The sequence below is a fragment of the Brachyistius frenatus genome, unplaced genomic scaffold (genome assembly GCF_029030835.1).
Source record: "Brachyistius frenatus isolate BFR_SWC_R1_liver_20210118 unplaced genomic scaffold, ASM2903083v1 Contig_32, whole genome shotgun sequence".
In the NCBI taxonomy this organism is placed as follows: Eukaryota; Metazoa; Chordata; class Actinopteri; family Embiotocidae; genus Brachyistius; species Brachyistius frenatus.
Genome location: NW_027210631.1, coordinates 2,178,230 through 2,190,334, shown reverse-complemented (window position 1 = coordinate 2,190,334; position 12,105 = coordinate 2,178,230). Strand labels below are relative to the sequence as shown.

General features: G+C 41.9%; 1 protein-coding gene across 3 annotated transcripts in view; it reads right to left on the bottom strand.

Moving 5' to 3' along the window:
• The window catches only part of LOC138621779 (monocarboxylate transporter 2-like), a 29,534-nt gene extending 20,518 nt beyond the window's left edge, over positions 1 to 9,016 (bottom strand). The window contains exon 1 of one of the 3 annotated variants that reach the window (XM_069700084.1): positions 8,864 to 9,016. The gene's annotated coding sequence lies outside the window, so the exon portion shown is untranslated. Of the gene's footprint in view, positions 1 to 5,069; positions 5,161 to 8,350; positions 8,791 to 8,863 lie in introns of those variants that run through there. The other 2 variants (XM_069700086.1, XM_069700085.1) reach the window with 2 other exon arrangements.
• Between the last annotated feature and the right edge of the window lie 3,089 nt (positions 9,017 to 12,105).

The following is a 12,105-nucleotide window of genomic DNA, read 5'->3' as shown; positions in this document are numbered from 1 at the left end:
AAACATCCAGAAAAGCTTGACAGCTCTGGTTTTGATAAACCACATAAGTACATAAGAAGTCGCACAAAGCAAAGTCATTGTACAGTCGCTACAATGTCAACACTTCCTTCTTGGTTTCCCAGTCCAGATCCTCATCATGTGGCCTTCACCTCACAAAACGGACCACAAGAGCAGCGGACGGGCTGCATTCAAAACATAGACTGTAGATAAAAGTGTTCGTAGCTTCCGGGTCTGAAAAATGAGGCAGATGCAGAAGTGCCTTAAGCTGCAATACCACCGGGTGCCACTAGAGGTTGGCTCTGAAAAGCCTGCGGCTCCATAGACTCCCATTAGACTCGTCTCCAAAAATTATCAGTCAATAAAATGTCTCCATGAGTTATCTCGGTGTTGTTAGCTAAAGTTGCTTCTTCTTATTGGTTTTCCAGCCGTCCATCTGACAATAATTCCACTTCAAAATAAGCTTCAAAAAGCCGTGTTTGGGGGGGGGGGGGGACGTGTCTGTTTGACTGACACCCTGTGACGCTGTCAGATTATGGCTATCGGTGGGCGGGATGTGGTATCGCTGGGTTTCCAATCAGATCGAGTCAGATCTCCCACTTGCTCTCCCCCATCCCGCCCAAATATGGTCACTACCGGCTCCAAACTGCTCGGAACTAGCAAGATGGCGCCGGCCACAATCTGAACTCCAGGCTTCATAACGGCCGTTCAAAAAAACAAACCACAACGTCACTGCTGGTTGCCGCTTGGTTCGAACCTGACGATTTATAAAAACACAAGCGAGGACGGAGTTAGCTGACCTCCGGTGACAAAAGAAGAACGTGATCCACACCAACAGGAAAGAGCTGTGTATCACTTGAAAGACTATTTTATGGAGATAAGACTTCAAATCTCCAACCAGAAGTAAATCATTGTCGAGGGGTCCGGTAACAATAAAACTTAATTGATTGATGTTTTTTCAGAATTTCACCAACAAAGAGGTCAACGGTCAGGAGCTACAGACCAGTATGCCAACACACAACTTTATTCCACTATTAATGGACCGGTCGCCACGGTGAGTATTTGTGTGTGCTACATAATTAATAGGGACCAGCTTGCTGTTGTCATAAAATATGATTAAACACATTAAGTCTGGATTCTGTTTTTCCATCAAGCAGCTTCAAACCTCCATCTGTGCCCACACAGGCACAGTACTGAGCGTAGGTCAACAGCATTTTGGCAGTGTTCAGACACCAACACACAAGGAGAAAGTGATGGGTTTAAAATGGAAAAAAAAAAATAGACTTGAAGTGTAAATATATGCGTTAGATTTAGATGGTGTACTGGTTACAACGGAAGCGTGTATGTTCTCTCATATGTGTGAAAGATGAACGACTGATTAAGTCCAGCTGACACACTTCGAGTGTCGACAAGCCTTTCTTCTAAATCTATAATGAACGACACTAAGATTTAACAGGTTAAATTGTTTACCATGTTCACCATCTTTATAAGCACATTACTATGCTGACATTAACTATTTGGCACCATAGACTGCACATAAAAATGGATGTAGTCTCTAAGTAAGCGATAGTGTAGAGCGCAATAGCACTGAGGTCCACTGGGGCTGGCTCCAAGAAAACTCTGGCTCCAATTTGAGCACATGCCTAGTTTGATTGACATGCCTGGGGTGCAGTCAGGTTGCTCGTATAGGTGGGCGGGCGTAGTGTCCTCGGGTTCTCAGTCAGATCCGCTCCGGCTCGTCCAAATATGGCCAATTGGCTCCAAAACAACCAAGAGAGCAACAGCCAGTATGTCAGACTCGAGGCTTCAAAACAGCTGCTCATAAAACAATGGGTGATATCACGGTGGGTTGTTACTTGTTTGGTACTGAGCACCAAGGGCACATGAGGCTTGTTTGGCAGGTATTTGGTCGTAAATCTAAGTATAGCACAAATACAAATCTCGACCTGATGATGGAGATAGAAAACAAGTCAGGATCACCGAAGTCAGTTTGATTAATTCACACTGTACATTAAATATATAAACATCCATGAACTGATACAAATTTTTTAAATTGCGAAAAACAATGACGAAAAATAGTGGTAACCAGAATTCAAACTGTTCTACATTAATCATGACGAGGAATCTACTGAACAAACAACGGAAGAAAACTTCTGCATCTCAGAAGCCAGGAAAAAACTGCAGGTAGAAAAGAACCACAGTTGTGAACACAAGAAGCATGGACATGGACACACACACACACACACACACACACACACACACACACACACACACACACACACACACACACACACACACACACACACACACACACACACACACACACACACACACACACACACACACACAATGTCCCCTGTGTGCGCTTGAGGTGACCGGCTGCCGTCACCTTGGTGAGTCTATTCAGACAACATACCTCAGTAAGTGAGCAGCAAAGAGAGGCGGGAGGCCAGAAACCAAAATAGTGTTTCTATAATCAAATCATCCAACTGGCAAAAGCTCATCAGACCAGGTGACGTGGTGCTGGACCATGAGAAAAACCCTCTGTATGTGTGTGTGTGTGTGTTTGCAAGTCAGGTGCACACCTTGTGTGTCCTCCAAGGACTTCACTGAGCAGCCCGGCAGGAAGCCCAAAAGAACTGCATTCTTTGTAGCGCGGTGCGACACAGAATCTCAGGTTTAATTCACAACAAGGGACCCCGGTGTTGTGTTTCAGGTTAGCTTCAGTAACGGAGGAAGACATGGGTGTGACTCTCATGGTGAGAGGCTGAAGGCAAACACAACTTCCGCGTGTAGAAACGTGAAACCGGTGCTGCAGCTTGAATTTGGGTTTACAGCGGTTTCGCCACCATCTTTGGCTGTTTCCGTACCCACAAAAATCTGAACTGAGACTTCGGTGGACTTGAGGAAACAAAAAAACAAAAACACACACACACCAGGAGCATATGGTGTGTGGCACGGCAATGACGTCCACTGTGTAAATTTGCAGGTGTATTTCAGTTTATTAGGTGGGCCGCTAACCTGGCATTTTGACAGCTAAGTAGGTTCGCTACTTACAATGATCAGTAGCCAGTAAACCTCGCTCCAAAAGTGGAAAACATTTTCTACATAACAGCATGCGCTAATTAGCAAATTTTATAACCACTATGTCGTCTGATACAATTACCATCCACATAATTTACGCTCTGTTGGCTGCGTTGTGACTTCATCTGTTTACACATCCGTCATCACTTAGAGAGAAAGGAGCGCCAGAACATCCTTCTCATTTGTTCCTTTCACGCAGTGCATCCGTCTGGGGAACAAACCGTTGGCCTATCGGTGCAGACAAAAGCTGGCACACGCAGGTGGAACAGAGTCGTGGGTTGCCAAGTTACAGTAACCTTTAGGTTGAAATTGTCCACGGTGTGTTGATTGGTTTTCGTCGATGATCTGGCAACTGGGGTAAAATCAGACATACAAAACGGGGGATTTCTGAGAGAAACAACAAAACTGGAGGGTACCGATAAACGGCCTTCAAATACTGGAAAACCTGAAAACCCGGGAGAGTTGGCAGGTCTAAATAGATGATTTTTGTGCCTGGATAGGAGCAGTGCAACAAGCTCCAAACACAACATTGCTATAAATTCATAAAATAAGAACGGTGATTAACATTTTCCTATTTACATCCAGCCGATACAAAGCAACATAGGAATCCATTTGGACCTGAAGGTGTCAAATATCAACGCTCCTCACGCTCCGTTTTGGTCTCCACCAACTCCTGAGTGTAAAATATCCTTTAAGAGGTTAAATGCAAAAAAATAATAATAATAATTCACTAGCTAGCGAGTTAACTTTTTTAGTTTTTTGTTTCTGTTCAAGTAGCAGGCAGAGATGGCTGCCTGCATCTAGAAACAGCGCTAATGAGCGCAGAGAGAATATACCAGAACGGTAAAGCTGTGGGCCCCACATCCAAAACAATAAGCTGCTAGACCCTGAAACCCCTCTGTGAAACTGAGGGGAGATACAGCAACCACTATTCCAACCACTATACAATACAAATTGTCATCTAAATAATTGTTAAAACAATTGATGAGTGTAGTTTTAAACCTTGACATCTCTTTAATGGAATCAATAATTAAAAAAAAAAAAAATCCAGGTTAGATTTGTATAATTATCACCTTCAAATTCCTGGGTAGTATATCAGGAGACTTTCTAGGCAGGTTTTAGGGGTCATAAAAGCAGGAAGAAAAAAACGGAAAATGTACCATCGAAAGGATAACCTCCACCTTTCCATGGTCTCCTAAATACAATTTTCTTTGACTCATTATTTGCAAAGTGGAGCTACTTTTCCCTTCTGTCACTGGCAGTGGAAGGTGTGAGAGGTTGGTCAGTGCTCACTTAATAATGTGTTTTTAATGTGGACTTTGTGGAGTCTTGTGGGACTTGAATCGTAACCAAGGACAACAGAGGGTCAGCTAAATCAGACTCCGCTCGCAAGAAGACATTAACCTGGAAAAGATGAACTATTTACAGCCTTTCAAGCACAGGATGTGCCTCTGGAGCAGAGTTTTGTCGAGACCTTGAAATGGCAGAAATATTCAACGGCTTCAGATAAACAAGTGCTGAAAAGCCCCGTCGGACTCTACAAAAGAAAATTTGACCTCTACGGTCAGCGGTTACCAGCATGACCGTCGCTCCAACACCCACTCCACCCAGACCTCACGGGACCTGAAGTTATGGCAACGAAAGATTAGCTCTAAGGTAACCTCCGAGTAACACTGTTCACTTTGTTTTAGAAATAGTTCATCATTAACTCTCACGTTTCTTCCTCTTACAGTGTACCACCACAACCGCCATCTGATCTCAGGTAAACACGCTCGCCTTTGGTCCTCCACACAAACAAACAGGACAAATAGCACAGAAACAATGGCTCCCAGGCCACCATGCAGGGGGTCTTCCTGTAAAATATACTTACACTAGAATACCCTTTCTATTCGATTGTCAGCCTCAATACTTTGAAGCTCTTGAGGTAATTCCTGGGGATGAAAAAAAAAAAAAAAACTTTAAACACTGATAAATTTCCATCAACACACCTTTGACTGAGCAGCAAACCTTCTGCCAAGAGAGAAATTTGTTTCCTTACGCTGCAGCCTCTGTCCCACTTCTCCTCGTTGGGGTCATTACAGGCATGAAACAAAAAGATAAATCAACTGTCACCTCCACACAACTAAATCTGTGTGGACACAATAGCATGCCGGGAAGTGGACTTCACTTTTCCATGTGGGCTGCCAACACCCACATTATCATCCAATCCAAAGCTACACACCTCTGAGCGCGTCATGAAGGTCAGACACAGAGTCCTCTTACATTTTTGTCTTGGCAGATTAAACTGAAATGCTAAATGGCTCAAAAAGTAACACAAATCCAGCTCCAGCCAGGTTAGTAAGTCAGGGTACAGCAGAAACAATGAGGCTGCACATCCACGATATAATGGAGACACCATTCGAATTTCACCTCACACCTGGTTTGGCTTTTCTGTACTCACATTTCTTGTTACAATATACAATAAACAATATATCGCCAATAAGCTAACAGCTGCCAACATATCGGCCTCTGCCTCTATTATTGTCTTTACAGTTCCTCTCCTAAAATACCTAATTAAAAGTTAATGATTTGCAGGGAGATCAAGTCAATGCAACAGCATAACGCAGTATATATAGAACGAAAATAAATGAACACTAGACATAAGTAAATAATAATAATAATAATAATAATAATAAATTTCAGTGCCGGCAAAAATAAACTACATTTATCTAAAATAAGATAAAAGTAAAGCAGAAATTTCAGGCTTATGTTCTCATTTCCTTTTAAATAAAAAAAAAGATCAGTCTCTCTGTCAGTCTCTCTATTTTACCATTTGATTTTAATTGATATGTTGTTTAGATATAATGTCAGATTTGAAGGGAAATCTACTGAATGCATTTTTACAAAACATTAAGAGGTGTGTTCTTCTTCTTCCTGAGCAAACAGAACCACTGGAGATTGTAGTTTGATGATGATGGGTGTACTTGAGTGTCGTAACCTATGTTCTCAGTATATTACTCTGCTCTTCATCAGGATGTGTTTGCACATAACCGGCTTCACCCTGGGAAAGTGGAAAAAGGTCCTGATCTTGAAACCTGATCTTTATCTGAAACTGCATTTACTTACATCTACTCGTAACCACAAAGTACACACAGGAGCACCACCCGGTCTGGGGTCACTGATACAGTACTGAACACAAGTTAGGATGTTTAGATTGTTATCCTTTAATATCTAACGGGTCATTCTGCAGCCAGACAACGAGTTCAAACGTACAGATAAAGTCAGAAAGAGGTTTCTTCGGTTACAAGGCAAACAAAGCAAGACGGGGTGTGTCCCCCGAAGGGCAACATGTTCTCAAAGATGATGCCTGTCAGCCAAATACTTTGAAAAACTGTGCATGAGTGTCCCAAAAAGAACTGGTTCCCCTGCTTCTGGATATATTTGAGTACAACCTTTACAAATAATATTAATTATGATAAACATGTCAGGCCCCTGAGTAATGGGACCAGCATCTCAGTCAGCAAAAAAAAAAAAAAAACATCCTAATATTCGCACCAACGCTGCTTTTCTGAGAAAATACCATTGTGGACATTGTCAACCAAACACTGTTTAGGTTACCTGCATAGGGAAACTACATTTAAAACAAGAAAAGCAGGACAGAAACCAAATAGTGGACAATGCAGACAGTCTCGATTAGCGTCCAACACATGGTCAAGAAACACAATTTAAGTGAAAGAAACAATGTCAGGAGGCACCACAAAACTCCCAAAATAAGGCAAAACACAAACACAAGCTGCAGCCAGCAGCCATCTATCCGAGCTTCAGGAAGTAGCTGCACCTGGCCAAGACGTACAACCCCTCATAAAACCACACTGTTGTTGACACACTTCACTCTGTGTGCAGATTAAACAAAGGAGGTACAACGTGTTGAATTCGTCAGCCTTAGAGGAGCTGGGTGATGGATTTTTTTTTTTTTTTTTTACTTTGGAGAGAGCCAGGCCAGTTTCCAGTCTTCATGCTAAACTAAGCTAACTGGCTTTATATTTATCGTATTGAAATAGAAGTGGTGTCAAACATCTCATTGCACTGTCATCAAGAAAGGGAATACAAGTATTTTTTATTTTTTTAAATGTCAATTTAAGTTAAATTCACTTTACACTTGGGGGATACCTGTAAAAAGTTTTGCAACCAATGAGCTGATGATTTATTATGCTTTTATGGGAATTCATCTTATTCCAAGACTTTGGTTGCTCACGTCCCTTCACTGTCCACAACTTCAAATGTCTGAATTAAAGTTCATGATTTATGGGGAGATTAAACCAGTACAGCAGCATGAACCATGACATCGTCTCAAAATAAATTAACTATAAATATAAATGAATGTCAATTGTCAAATAAAAGGAGGATTTTCTTTCCTTTGAGGAGAGAGACAGAGAGAGAGAGAGAGAGAGAGAGAGACAGGCCAGCTGTTTCCCAGTTCTCTGTTTTCATGCTAAACTAAGCTAAGCTAACTGGCTGCTGGCGGTAGCTTCATATTTATCGTACAGAAACAGACATCATATCAAACATGTCATTAAACTCTGAGCAAGAAAGTGAACACGAGTATTTCCATTTCAATTTGGGAGCCACATGTAAAGGTGTCGCTACCAATGAGCCTCCGTAGGGCTGATCAACTAATAAACTACTGTATCGCATCATGTGAATTCATCTTAGTGGAAGACTTTGGTTGGTTCACTGTCTTCAACAGATGTCTTTCCAAACAACCTCCTGTAATTGATTTGTCTTGGCGACTCCTTAAAAGGGTTTGTTTGAAGTGTTGAGGCTACTTTTAAAGCAGGATGTGTACATTTGGAAATGACACAGTCTGCCTCCTGCAAATGAAAAGTTGAATTCATAAGAAATGTAACAAACCTTGGTTTACTTTTGGCCACAGTGGCCGCTGTTCAGTAAATACACAGACTGGCTTTAAAGGCTTGTGATGCTCTGCCACAACAAACCGTTTACAATGAACTGGGGAGGAGGGAGGGGGGAGGGGGGGACACTTGCGACCTGAATACAAGCCTGTGTGGATTTTAATTATTCAAGTTAAATAAAATAGAGGGATGGACTGTTCAGAGGTTGCCCGCAGAATGAGGCATGTGAAGCTATATTTACAGCCCACCAGCTGACCAGGAGTGAAACAACACCCTCCACTTGTGACAAAAAAAAAAATAAATAAAAATAAAAGAATCATCACACGCTTGGATAATAATAATAATAAACTTAATATGATGCATCTTTTTGTGAATACCTGTGAAGTTGGATCCACGTCAGAAAAACTACAGCTGAAAAGGTGATGCAACAACAGTGACTCCTCAGCACTGCAGCCTAATCATATGATGCTGCTGATGTAAGGACAGTGACCGGATGAAGCCAGTCTTAATGCCCAGGGCCTACCACAGCTAACCCGGCCGCTCAAAGAAGCTCCAAAAATGGTATCTATTTATGTTTTATGCAACACATTCCTCTCCGTGAACTGACCGCCGGGCAGCAGACAAGATTTCCACCTCCCTCCAAAGGCCCCTGAACGCATCATAAAATGTAGATGCCAACCATCCAGCAGGGACACTTCCACAGCCTTAAAGCCTTGCTCTTGGTATAGTTCTCATTCATCGCAGCACATGATCATCCCTGCATACGGCGACGTCCCTCAAACGCCCAAAGCTCGGTTAATCCTCCTGATCACCGACAGCGGAGGCTCGTCTCTCCGCGCCATCAGCGAGAAAAAGGAAAAAAAAAAAGAAAGAATTTAACGTTGCTTTACCTTTGGAGGAATGTGTGTGTGTGTGTGTCCTGCGCAGGCGTCCGGCTCTGTGACCTTGGGAGCAGAAAGATGCGTGTGTCTGTGCCGTGGACGGCTCCGTGTTTAAATTTCCTGAGCGAGCCGCTGCCTGACGCGGAGCTGCGGCGCGCTGCGGAGGGGGCGCCGCGCCGCGACGCGCCGCACCGCGCCGCGCCGCGCCTGCCTCCGCCTCTGTTGTCGAGCCCAGCGGATCCACGGGACTCTTGTCACTCACTACTCAGTGCTCGTAACACCCTTGACTCCTCCACCCTGCTCTGTAAGGTTGTGTTGTAGGCTGGAGAGTGGGAGGAAAGCGGGGCTATGATTAATGTTGGTTACTCGTTTAGATGGTTTCAAATGTCAAAACATGGTGAAACTGGCAAGTATTACTTCCCAGAATCCACAGTACTTCATTTACCATCATAGAAACACAAGCAACACTCACAACTGAGAAGTTGGAACGACATAATGAAAATGAATCTATTAAATAACAAATATGATACTTTTCTTGTCAATCGACTCGATTCTTTGTTTCAGCTCGAAAACACAAAGGTTATTAAAGGTCTTAAATCACATAATGAACACTAGTAACAGTAATAACAACAAGAAGAACAGTTTGTTACTGAAGGGAGTTAAAAGTGTCAATTGCTGCACCAAAATCAGAAAGTAAGACATGAAAATGGTTGAATAAATCAGATGAAAATATGTAATATAGTTGTAATTCACATAAATGTGATTCTTTTTTTATTTATTTATCAGCTGTCATCAAGTGTTTCAGCTCTAAACTGCATGGATATTCAATATTTGTCTGAATACTACTGATGATATTTTTTTTATTGTCGTCATTAAAACTATAAACTATTCAAGTTTATTGTTTAAATTGAAAGTAAGGTGAAGGCAATTGTTCATTAACATAAAGCACTGAGAAGGTTCAACTATCAATTGAAGTTTAATGTTATATGGAGCTCAAATATTATTTCCCACGTGATCACGGAAAGTAGTTGAACTGGGATGCAATGAGAATAAAACAGTTGAAAGTTTATTGGTTCACAAAATGATTCTCAAGCGGTAGAAATTAAAATATCTAGCGTCTTGAATATAATTTTTTTGCTTGATGTAATTATTTTCAACACAACTGCTGCTGGGACTCCAAACATTACTGCAACCTTTTCTGAATACAACTATGACGCGTGTTTGCTGCATCACATTTGCAGTTAAACCATTTTAATCAGCGCAGCCCCGTTTCAGCACGTAACAGACCTGCCAGTCCACTAGAGGGCAGGGTGTCTTTGTGACACCTGGCGTTGGCTTGACATGAGAAGAAGACAGGTGTCAAGTGAAACAGGTAACAAGATGGAGGTCAGTCGATGAACGTCAGTCGATGAACGTCACTCGACGGCGATCATCGAGTCCAACGGCTGTGAAGTCCTCAAAAGGAAGCTGCAGCGGTGCTGACGGATGTTCGTACAGGAGGCGAGCTTTGAGTTCGGTACAAGATGTTGAATTCTTAAGTATCACGTGATTTTTGTGTGTCCACGTGTTGTTTTTCCATCTGTTCACGTGCTTTTCCGCGTTGTTTATTATCTTAAACCACATGGATTTTGACGCCTCTTAATGCAAAACCGTGACACTGATACGCTGCCCTCTAGTGGACTGAAAGATTACTGACAGAAAATTAAATTGCATTTAAAATGGTAGGATTTGAAGTGCGATAACTGAGGGAAGTTGAAGCATCAGACAGTTAAAATGCTAAAACGAGTTGAAGATTCAGTTAAACTTGAAGTCAGCTGATGTTTCACCCCTCGAGGCAGCTGAGCTCAATACCGAGAGGTGATGTGAATTAAATCAGAAGAAATGAAAACAGATGAAATGTCAAATCAGCAGCGGATTGATTTTCGGAATCCGATTTTCACTTCTTCGGCGGCGTGTGGGATCCATCGTTCCTCCCAAACGCTCTTTTGCGTGTACGAAGCCGCTGGCGTCACCAGCAGAAAACTCAATCTGGGTCATCGGAGCTCAATCCAAGGGATTAATTGGAATGGTTCACGGTGAAGCTTCTGCATATGCTGACGCCGACTTGGCAAATGTAACGAATAAATGAGTACAACAAAGGTTCAGCGATATTCATGAGGAGTTCAAGCTGACCCGTTTCTAATCTACACTCATTTGTTACTTTAAATCAATAGGAATAAAAGAGAATCAATTAATTCAATTTAAAGCATTATGGCATCTTTACTCTTCAGACTAATTGAGAACTGAATTGCTTTTTTTTTAAATGAAACTATTATTCTTCTGTCTCTAGTTGAAAACGCTCCCGATCTGAAGGACACCACCAGCATCAGCTTTTATTTCTCTTATTTCTTCATGATAAGTGTTGTTGTTTTTTTGGTTGTTATTTTTTTTCAGTAGAGATTTGCAAGACAATCACCACCTCCAGCCTCGTCTCGCACTTTTCTTTAATTCCCCGTTTGAGTCCTCTTTAAATTTATTCTGCATTCAGGGTCGAGAACAAAAAGGAACAAGCGGCAGAACAAATTCCACAAAGTCAGTCGCGTCTTGCTTTGTGTATTTTCTGAAGTTGTTTTTTTTGGGGGGTCTGCTCACAACAAATCGGATTCCTCTTCCCACAACTTAAGCGAGGACTTCCTCTGTGGTGCTTCTTCCTAGTTGAGGACAGAAGAACAAAAACCTGCTGTATTTTGTAATAAAAGAGAATTCACAAATACAAGCGGTCTGTTTTTTTTTTAATTGGGAGAGAATGAACCCCAACAACTTCAAACTTTTACATTTTGTGCAAGCGGTGACACCAACCGGTCAAAACATTGCATTTAAACCAGATTAAATGTACATTGGGAAGACTTGAATGTGAAGTGTGTTCTGTGATTGTAATGTTGATATGAACGTTGAATGTTAACGTTTTAAATGCGTGTATCTTTGTCTCTTGTCTGAATGTTTTCATTATTTGTGACACTGCAAATTGAGCTGCTGTCATGCAAGAAAACAATTATACTCTTCCCACAAGGAAGTGTACTCATCATCATCATCATCATATTCCATAATTATGAGGCATTGTCTTTAAAACAAACAACAGCAGCAGCGACCTTGTTTCTCGGGAGCGGTGCTTCGGAAACTGGTCAGAGCCGGTTCTCTACAGCACATGAACACATTTCAAATAAAACGTTTCAATCTAAACACCATTTTTTTTTGTTTTTCCTATTTGGCCG